The sequence below is a fragment of the Alligator sinensis genome, unplaced genomic scaffold (assembly GCF_000455745.1).
Source record: "Alligator sinensis unplaced genomic scaffold, ASM45574v1 scaffold1302_1, whole genome shotgun sequence".
NCBI classification, from domain to species: Eukaryota; Metazoa; Chordata; order Crocodylia; family Alligatoridae; genus Alligator; species Alligator sinensis.
In genome coordinates this window covers 955581-966632 of record NW_005842612.1, presented here as the reverse complement: position 1 = coordinate 966632, position 11052 = coordinate 955581, and the positions used below count along the sequence as shown (strand labels likewise).

Here is an 11052-nt window from a genome sequence, read left to right as displayed (position 1 = left end):
TGGCAAATAGTCACCTTACCTCCACGTACAATGAGCATCTCCAAGTTGGTGACGCCCCATATCTGAAAGAGGGCTCAAGTAAAAGTAGACTGAATTTCATTGCTTCCCAGCCCCTTGCTGAGTTACCCCAACACACTCGGCTGCACGTGAATAGAGCTGAGGAAAGTAGGCATGAAGGACTCTAACTTAGTGGAAGAGGGAAAGGGTTAGGGTTTACTTGCATGGTAAAGCTTCAGCATTTTTGGCTTCACCCTTTGGACTAGAACCACAAATTTGGTGCCAGGCTTCCCTTGGTTTCAGTGGGACCTAGACACCAAATATCTTGAGTGGATGGATCTTTTTGTGCTGTCCACGCCCATGAACAAGATAAGTGCTTGATCCATTGGTCCTTGTCTCCCTTATTGGATGTGGATTTAGAGCCATAGAGATGCAAGGGGAAATGTAAAAGCTGATGCACTACAGCAGGGGTTTTCAACCTTTTTGCATCATTGCAAGCGCCCGGTGGCTGGACACAAGGCAGTGTACCCCGCTAGCCACTGAACGGGGATGAGTGGCTGGACGCAAAGTGGCAGCAGCTGCTGTGTGCAAGGTTCCCCTGCATCTGGCCAGGCGAGCGGTGCCCTGTCCCTGCCTGCCTGTGCGAACCCCCTAGGGCCGTGTCAAGTACCCCCAGTTGACAACCCCTGCACTACAGAGTTGCCCTTTTCCCACCCAGAGTCCTTCTGGAGGCTCTGGATTCACTAAAGTACATAAACACATGTCTGTTTAACACCTGAGAAGTCGCACGGACTTTTATGCAAGTACTTGCAAGCTTAAAATTGGGTACAAGGCACCTTGCTGAACCTGGGCCCATACACACAGCAGGTTTTGACATACATTGGAGTGGCTATTTTGTTCTGTTTCCTACAGATCTGCATTACCGACTGAATTGCTACAGTCTGTATTATTATGCTGATTTGTACAATGTGTCTTGAATAGATGCAAACTGACCTGCAGTGCCAGAATGATAGCTTAGTAGGAGGAAGCGTCTGCAATCTGGGGAAACGAACTGAAATATTTATTGAGTATGAAACAGTCTCTCTGCAGCTTTGAACTAAACAAATCAAAACCCACAACGTTCCTGATAACAGAATTGTCCACTTTACACGGCTCGGGACTCTGAGAAGGAACACGGCCCCAGTCTGTGAAAAGGTAGGAAAAGCATGTCTTATCATCTGTATATTAAATATGACTCTTTTTAAGAGATAAAAAGAGCCCTGAGCTTCATTTTCAAGGTGGCCTAGGTGAGAAATGAAGGCCGTTGCAGTCTGAGCAGCCCTGACCTATTTTATACCAGGAAGGACCAGGGAGCTTTGTTTTTCAGTTGCTTAGGTTTTCACATAATTTGCTTTTCTATGGAGAAGGGATGGGTAATTAGTGCCACTGAAGACTTTTTTTTAACTGTGCAGAATGGGTCTTATGCTGCCCCTCCATGGACGATGAATTTTACTTTGAGTAAGCAAAAGAAGATAAAGATATCGCTAGCACTCTGCCAGTCCTACCGCTGAATGCGCTTGCCAGTCCTGATTCAATATTTGAGGATTCAAGTGTTTGTTATATGCCTTGTTTTTTTAAGCTACCTGTAAGACTAACAGCAATGAACATGAATCTGAGACCGTCAGCATTCGTGTTCTGTGTTGTCGGAGAACAGATGGAGAAGCCAGGATTCCTCCTGGCACGAACTAGAAGGTGGTACAGAGAGAATATTTTGAAGCCTTTTTACGACAAGTTGAAAGCTCCTTTCTGCTTCCAAGAGAACAGATTTTTCTTCTTTGCTATGCAAACTGTTTTATCTGAATTAAGGTAGTCTGTAAGCAGAGATTCCTCAAATCCCTGCGCTATGCTGCTGCCAATTCAGTTGGATCCCTTTTCAATTAATCTAGATGCATCTTTTTGCATGTCTAATCTAGAAGATCTTTTATTCCAGGGAGAAGAGAGTTCCAGTAACAAATTCCTGACAGGCTTGTTGACTGTGAGATGGTAAAATCCTTAAAAACCCATAATTAGCTCTGTAACTTTTCTCCAGAATCTTGCCTTCCCATATTAATACATGCAAAGAATTGAAAGAAAAAGCATCTCTTAATCATTTTGCAAGCACCTCAGGAAATGCAATGCAGCAACATCAGGAAAGCAGGACAAGATTTTCTTTCTAAGTTTATCCCCATGTCTCAGGGGCACCAGCTTAACCCATATTCATTTTCCATTAGACTTTGACCTCTGGGAATTGTCACTATGAAACTAGAACACAATGAAGAATATGAAGTGAGCTTCTTGCTAACCCAGGCATTGGCAATGAGAACTGCAATAAGCGCTCTTTCAGGGCTTGAACAGATGGATTTCTTTGCAGAGGGGCCATTACTTAAATGGTGCGTAAGCCTGGGGTTTACCCTCTGCGGGATGAAGTTCGCAGAGTGCTTAATGTTATTGACTGTGGACCAGGCTGCGCTTGGGTCTGTGTTCATCTGGATGTGTCACGCGCAGCGTTGAAATATATGTAATAGGCCAAGCTGATCATTACTGACTCCAGTGAAGTTGTAACTGGGTTGAACGTGCACCAAGATGAGAGAAACAGGCACGTCCCTGCTGATCCCTGAACCCTCAAGTAGAAGAGGAAAATATTACGTGAATACCACAGTATTTTCAGAGCGCTGCAGTGGAGTTGTAGCAAGACTAGAAACTATTCCACGTGACAGCACTCGAGCTAGGAGACAGCCTTTGCCTTTGAATTCTGACCTCTTCTACTGAAATGACTGGTGCTTACAAAGGAGTTGTAGAAGCAAAATACTGTCTCAGTCCTCGAGTCCCTTGTTTGGATCCATTTTGTGTTTCTTTGCTGCACCTCTCTCTCAAAGCCACTCTTAGGTCCTCGGATACAATGCTACAGAAACACCAATTTGTAAGTTCAAGTTGGCATTTAAGCAAGGATGTCTTTGGCACATGGCACAATCCTGGTATGAATTTCAGACTCAGAATCTCATCCTAATTCTTGTGGCCCTATTTATCACAAGAAATATATGGCCTGCCTTGCTTTTCGCTGAATAAGTTTTTGTTCGGTTTTGCTCAGTGGGGCTAGCACTTCTTTGGCTTGTGTGGCTTCTCTAGAACTACAGAGAGCCCTTGCAAATCTTTGCCCCGAGACCGTTATAATTTATGCATCCTGCACGAGTTGTCACAATTTTACAGTGACTGCAAGAAGAGTTCAGCCAACATTACTGTCATTTCCCTCATAGAAGAAATTACAGTTCTTCCAAGCAGACTTTGGATTTTGCAGTGGCTTTGTATGTTCTGGTCCTCGTGTTCTTCCCATGGAGAAGGGATCTTCCCATACTTGCAGTAAGGTAATGCATTACCATATCAAGCCAGTCTGTGTACATATGAAAGGATCAACTTATTCCTGGACAGCTAACAAAGTCGATGCCTGATCGTGGAACATAGACGTTCTTGGCATTTTAAATAGCTATTAAACATTCCTAAACGGTGGTCCTTATAAAGCATCTCCTGTGCGTACAGTGCATCGGGTTACATGTTGAGTACTTCAGAGAACAGATTTCATGCTAATTTTTCTTCTTATTCCTGGAAACAGGTGCCCTGGGACCACAGGGAGATTAACCAGTGTGTGTGTGTGTATGTATAATATATTAGTAATAATAGCATGGAAGATAAATCATCAAGTTGGCAGAGAATTATTTGTTAGTCCAAGCAAGGGAGGGTGACAAAGAACTGTAGAAGGATTTATAAAAATATGAACCAAGAAACTATTTGCAGTTAAGGCATGGAGCTAGAAAAAATAGGTTTGATTCTGCTCTCCTTGGAACCTAAATGAAGAATAAAAGCCCCATATCTGCAAAATGGACTGCAAGAAGGTGACTTGCGTCCCGTAGAGAGAAGAGATCTCTCTACTCTAATATAGATAGCTTTGTATTTTTGAATATTGGAGCCTGGTATTTCACTTTAAAGATCAGTGTGGTCTAGTTAGAGACCTGGTGTGTCCGTCTACCGCGGTTTCAAACGGCAAAGGTGTCTCGCCCCAGATTTAGGTCTTCAGTAGAAACACTGTGCCTGAGTTTCCTCATTGACACCTGTTTCATGCTCATGCAACCCTTGTTCACTTTATTAGAGCTAGCTGCTTCTGATTTCCTCTGGTGTAAACGAGCGGGGAATCATGCCTCAGTGACTCAGACTTAAACACAGATTTATCGTGTCACCATAGGGCACTGGCTTTCTCATGGTGTATCCTGAGGCATTACTAATATCTTTTGGTGGTTTCTCAGATTGTTGTTATAATTAATGGTTACCCACTGGCAGCTCATAGGAATGGATTTTGCTGCTCATGTTGTTATTTATTATTCAGTATATAGCACCATAACTTTGCAGGGCTCTTTGGAGACAGAAAGAGGCACAGCCTCCCCTGGCATCGCAACCAACAGGAGACAGACAAAATGAAGATTAAAGTCAGGAGGGGGCAGAGAAAGGAGAGTGAAGAGAGAGATAATGTATGTTATGTTGTATTGCAAATGGATCTTAAAAGCTGTAATGTCTTTTCCGTTGAGAATGACATGGGGTGAGATGAAAGAGCAGAGAGCACAGGCTTGGAGGTGAGCAGTAGAAAGCAATGTGAAACGAGGGATAGTTTTGAGGAACACTTTCATGCCAGGATATTCAGGCTGTCGTGTGTCCGTATGTTGTCTGTCCGTCCATTCCCCAGTGAAGTATGGGAGGCTGAGGAAATGCGTATATCCGTTTTGCTGATCTGCACAGAGTAAAATTTGCCCCAAGCACCACTTCACTCAACTGGGGCATCTCAGATACTTGTCCGTCCTGCTGACCCTCCTGCAAAGAGCGCATTTCATTCAGCGGCCTGTTGTGTCCGTGCACTTGTCATGTCTTCCCCCCCATCCCGGGAAACACCCTAAGTGTTAGTTATGGACATCTTCACTGCTCCGAGATTAAAACCATCTTTTGGAGGTTGGCCCTGTTGTTCCTTTTTCTTACTTGCTTGTTTGCTTCTGTATGAGCTAAGCAGCTCAAAGTGCTGCGCAGCACGCATTTCCTGCATGTTTAATAAGCTGGATCTCTTCAAACCAAGAAACCAAGGTGATTTGTCGTACACTCCGTGGGCTTGAAATTAATGAGTGCGTGTGACTCTTGAACTGCAGCTTTTTTGGCAATTAACTGAAGGTGCTAGCGAGTGGATCTAGGTAGGATTCAGCTGTGTGCTTCTGAGCCACGGAAATGTAGGAGCCAGGTAATACAGCTGATTGTCTAACAGACTGTCAGTGCTGCTTCCGAAACTCCGGTTCCATGGTCAGATCCAAAAAAACACCTTGGCCATCGAAAATGATTAGGTCCCTCAGTGTCACCAAAAAAGGTCTTCGAAAACTGCAATTCTAATAGCTACAGAACCAAGCAGGTGCCTGATTTTGAACTTGTGTGTGTTCACAGAAACACCCTGGCCCGAGCTCTCACCTAAGCTGTCTTGTGATCCAGAACTCCACCTCAGTCCCTGGAGGGGCCTGATGTGGCAGATTATCTTGGATTATCCAGTAGATGATCTGGGATTATTTCTGTGGTTGTCTTCTGTAGAATGCATAAATCGGTCAAGGAGCAAAGAGTTGGGATCCAAATCCCCTTTCTCCCTGCTGAATGTCCTATAACCCCTACGCTAAGAAGTCAGGTCCCGCTTGCTTTCTCTCTCTGCCCAGCAAGTGCTTTCCTTGCTGAACGGTAGCCAGGTCTAAAGAGGAGGGGGGAAGGTGGGGTTCACAAAGGAGGGGGCAGCAGCTCTGCAGAAAAGGACCTGGGGGTGACAGTAGATAATAAGATGGATATGAGCCAGCAGTGTGCCCTTATTGGCTACTGGCATCCTGGGCTGCGTTGGTAGGAGCAGTGCCAGCAGATTGAAGGCAGTGATTCTTCCCCTCTATTCAGCACTGGGGAGGCCACATCTGGAGTCCCGTGTCCAGTTGTGGCCCCCACTACAGAAAGGTTGTGGATACTTTGGGGAGAGTCCAGCGGAGGCCAACAAAAATGTTTGTGGGGCTGGGGAACATGACTGGTGAGGAGAGGCTGAGGGAAATGAGCTGATTTGAGTCTGCAGAAGGGAAGGCTGGGGGGGGTTGAATAGCAGCCTTCAGCTCCCTGCAGGGGGGCTGCAAAGAGGCTGGAGCTGGACTGGTCTCAGTGGGGGCAGACGACAGAACAAGGAGTCACAGTCTCAAGCTGCAAAAAGGGAAGTTGAGGTTGGATATTAGGAAAAACTCTTTCACTAGGAGGGTGGTGAAGCGCGGGGACAGATTACCCAGAGAGGTGGTGGACTCTCCATCCTTGTGAAGACCCAGCTGGACAAAGCCTTGGCTAGGATGATGTAGTTGGGGCTGGTCCTGCTTGGAGCAGGGGGCTGCACTAGATGTGACCTCCTGAGGTCCCTTCTCACCTGAATTTTCTATTATTCTGTGATCCCCTGAGTGTCATGGAGTCATAAAATAAGTGTCGCGGAGGTTATCTGCATAAGGGGGTCTGTTTGCTCCCCTCTCCCCCCCCCCCACAGCCTTTTTGTAATAAAAGCATAATTTGAAGGTGAAGTAATTAAGCCAGTGGATCTCAACCTTTCCAGGGTCCCAGCACTCCACTTCCACTTTTTTTGAGCGTGCCAGCACCCCTGGCTGAGAACTGCTGTCGGTGCTTCTCAGCTGGGTTCTGCTGCCTCCAGGTGAACCCCCCTGTATGGCTGCTGCACTGCACACTCGGGACGGTCTTTGCCCCATGCGTGCACTCCTGCAATGGGGCTCTGATCAGCCTAAAGCTGCTCTTTCTGGTCCCTGCTCCTCTCCCCTCCCCTCCCCTCCCATGCTATTCCCAGAAACAGAAGCAAACAGGACAATTTCACCCATACCCATTTTGGGCAGGAAGCGTTGCACAGCATGAGGCAGCTCTGCTGCCTGCTTTAGGCTGATTAGAAAGCACTAATGAAGGGGTAGTGTGCCTGGGGGGCAGTGTTACCTGCTGCATCGCCCCTGAGAGGGCCTCGAGGCATCCCGGATGAGAACCACTAAATTAAGCTATCTAACAGTAGGGTCTGGTGCTCAATCTTTTCCCCTGGCAGGCTGGATGGGCAGCCCCTGGTCTGACTGCATGCTAGATGGTGGTTCCAGCCGAGCGCCTGGGGCCCATCCTGAGCCTGGCTCTGCAAGGGAGGTGGCTTCACCTGGTCCAGCAGGGTGGAGGTATGTGACCCAGCTGGGATGGGGGGGCATGGCTCAGCCCCAACCCAACTCATGGGGAAAGGGGGGTGTGACCCAGCCCCCACCCAGTCCCGTGGAAGGAAGGGGGAGTAGCTTGGCTCTGGCAGGGCACACAGGGCTTGGGGTTTGGGAATTTGGAGGGAGGGGTGTGGCTGTACCGACTGGCAGCAGGGGACTGGTGACCAGCTTTCTCGCAGGCCGAATGCAATGACTCTGCAGGCCACTTTTGGCCCACGGGACAAAGGTTGAACACCCCTGGTCTAGTGGATTGTTGAAGTGCTGCGTTTCAGTCTAACTAGCCATTTTTACTAGTTTTCAGGCAGTAGTAAAGGCCACTGTGGTGGGCAGTGTGATGAGTTGTTAAAGTACCTGTATGGACTAGGTATCGCCTTTAGTGAGTCCTTGAATGACCTCTATCAGCCACTAATGAGGGAGAGCAGTATTGTGCCCAGTTTCCAGGTGGGGAAAATTTTACGAAGCAAGGGCATCCAAAGTGGCTTTCTTCAAGGTCAAACACGGAGTCTGTGGCAGACCTGGGAACGCTGCCCAGATCTCTCGAATCCCAGCCCAACATCATAGTCGTAAAAATACACATTCTCTCGAGCTAAGTCTCATCTCGTATTCATGTTATAAAAACGTATTGGCTTTTAAAAGGGAGGTGTAAATTGAAACTGTTACATTTTAGCACCATTTTATTATTGCACTAATTCCAAATAGACTGGAATGGAGCTTGGCGTAGTCGCAACATGGAGTCTATTGAGACATAAGCAGGATGTCAAGATGGTATCAAAGTCAAGTCACAGAAACTTTGCGGCAATGCCAAATGAAATGACAAAACCGTATTGCTGCAGGTCTACAGAAATCCTGCTTTGATTTCAGACCCCGTGGGAACTGTATTCTGGAGAGCGTGAGGCTCGGCAGCCAGTAGTAATGGGGACTGAAGACCCTCAAGAATGTCAGTCGTTTCATTCATTATTGTAGAAGGTAGGAAGAGATCTTTCTGTCCTGTGTAGCATGTCATCTTTTCCTTTGAAAATCTAAGCTCACCTTGGTTGGTTGGATCTCTTAATATGATACTCTGAGGCCTGGACTTTCCAAAACCAACTAAATAGTTTACCCATATATTGTGGTTTCTGCTCATTTTTTACAGCAAATGTAACAAAAGTGTCGTATAGTCGCATAGGTTGTAGCAGTGTCGGTCTAAGGACACAGGCAGACAAGGTTCTTTGGATAGATGTGATATCTTTCATTAGACCAACTCAGATAGTTGAAAAAATCCTTCTTTGCAAGCACTATTTATTCCTGAAAACTTAGAAAGAAAAAATTTTCTGTTTCTTTGTAAGTGGTATTTATACCTGAAAGCTTGCAACAAAGAATTTTTCCAACTATTTGAATTGGTCTAATAAAAGAGATGAGATTTACCCAAAGAACCTTGTCTGCCTATATAGGCACGGTGGTCTCTTGACAACCACATTTGCTAAATATACTCAGTGCACCAGCCCCTGCTACATATGTACACACTGGTTCTGGTTGAAGTCTGACGATTTACAAAACCCAGAACACAGTGACCGCCTATAGTGGATTTACAAAATATTTAAAGGGCTGCTGCAGCTGCCTTATTTTTATATGCTGCACCCTATCTGTTGCCTTTTACTAGGAGTCCCTTTGCCCCAGTCATTGTGGTCTCCTCTGTCCTCCCAGATGTCAGGCTCAAAATGTTACTGCTAGTCAGCCCTTCCCAACTTGCTATTTCTCCATCTGCCCATTACAGTTTAATTGCCCGGCTCGGGAAAGCAATGATCACTCAGACTTGAAAAGAGACTTAGCCTGGGAACCGGAACTGGGATTTCACGCTGTTGGGTTTTGTCAGGAAATTTCAAACTGGCCGTTTTGGAGTGATTTTTTTTTGAAGTTCCCTGAAGAGCTTTCTAAACTCTCCAACATGTGCGACTTGTGATACTGCTCTTTTGTCATTGCCTAATGAGACTATTCTCACTTCCTGCAAATGGCAAAAGAGCAAAGTTTGGTTGGGTTGTTTTTTTGTTTGTTTTTTTGGGGGGGTGGGGGGGCGGAGTCCATTGGAGGGTGTAATATTGCCCAGCACTGAGGGACTGACTACAGCCCCTCTACCCAAGACAGTGGGATGAGACCAACCTCTACCCAGAATCTCCTTGTTTCTACAGGTTTGTCTGAAGCAAGTGTGACCATTAACTAAAAAACTGTACAGAGAACATTAAAATAAGAAGTAGAGCATTGCATTGTCGGGAAAAAAGGGAATGAGGTCAGTGGAAACGGTAGACAAACAGCCAACGTAGCTTTCTGCCCTCTGCCATATGGATCTAGCACCTGCAGAAAGGGAGAAGGAGCACATGCCCACTTTCAGGAGATCACTTATTCTAGGAGCACTGTGATAGCTTCCTGCATGGTGCTTGGGTTGCCACGTGCAGCAGCTCTGCCTCCCCTTTCCATGTAATCAGTGAAATGTATTCTCTTGTTTGATTCGGGGCCTGCTATGCAATTGCCGGTCTGGCCTTGTTGAGGATCCTTGGAGCTAGAGCAGGTGTTAGGCTGAGTGCCTGATGCCGAGGGTCACTAAGCTGCGCTGCACAACTTTCAGAGATGGTCCTTAAATGATGGGGAAGTGCAAGGGGATAAGGAGGCATCACGAGCTGAGAAGAGGTTGCCTTTGTCACGAGGAAACGGAGAACTGCTTTGACGTTTTTAGGACGCTGAAGACTTTCATATAACTATCACAGAAGTGGTCAGACGCGGCTGATGAATAGGAGATGTATTGGATGGGCTGGGGGGTAGTGCTCTCCGACTTGTGGGGGAACCTCATTAGCCGTATGTGAAATAATTCATGTTCCTGCTGAAATTGAAACCTAGAAATGACCAGCAGCACAATCCGGCGGAGCCGGGGCTAGAAACAATGTCGCCAAATGGAGTGATTGAGCCGTGCTGTGATGTGTCCGTCCCCCCCCCAACCACCCCTGTAGGCCTGGCTGAGCATGGAGCACTTTCCCCCACTGCCCCAGACCCACCAAATGGGGCTGGAGCAGCAGAGAAAGCTGCGATTTTCCCCTCCCCAGCCAGCCCTGTGGGGATGGCTGAGCAAGAAAACACTTGCCCCTGCTCTAGACACAAGATAATAGACATTATCTGCAATAAAGCACCAGGGTCTATTACTACCTCTTGTTGCACCGCTGATTTTCAGGTTGTGTTGTGCAGCAAAGGGCAGCGGTATCTGTCTGCTCTGCATTTGTGCCACCTTCAAAAATTTTCAAGGTGGTACAAATAAATCAAACAACATCTGTTCCCACCCTATGAAAGGTGTCCTAAGCTTTGAGCCCTTGTTCCATGTTACCCGTCACTGAGCTTCCTGTTGCTGCTTGGAAGCTTGACATGGGAATCTGCTTTCCTGTCACATTTACACAGCGCTTTGGGTCCACTGCAAGGGCTGGCTGCATCCCACTTGCTGCTGTTTTCAGAATTCAAGCTTATCTTTGAAATAAATATTTCTAGCCCTTTTCCTGCGGGAGGGGGGCCCCCCGGGATATGACCAGTTTTAGGTGCATCAGTTGGCCTCTGGGGAAGCTTCTGCTTCTGATGCTGCGTGCGTTCCTCTTCTGTGGATAAAGACATTCAGGGCCATCAATCAGCCACCTTTAACCAGCACTGAAATGACAAACACACAGAAATACATGCTCGAGGCTATTTTTGCTGAGCAAATGCAGAACGGGTTTTTTGGAATTCTGTTCTTGGTTAAGTTTCA

The 11052-nt window shown here is 46.7% G+C and overlaps 1 protein-coding gene across 3 annotated transcripts in view; it reads left to right on the top strand.

Annotated features, from left to right (window-relative positions):
- Nucleotides 1-1167: 1167 nt before the first annotated feature.
- The window catches only part of LOC102386865 (leucine-rich repeat and fibronectin type III domain-containing protein 1-like protein), a 120813-nt gene continuing 110928 nt past the window's right edge, over nt 1168-11052 (top strand). For 2 of the 3 annotated variants that reach the window (XM_006033178.3, XM_025214950.1), the window contains exon 1: nt 1168-1191. The gene's annotated coding sequence lies outside the window, so the exon portion shown is untranslated. Of the gene's footprint in view, nt 1192-8239; nt 8265-11052 lie in introns of those variants that run through there. The other variant, XM_006033179.3, reaches the window with a different exon arrangement.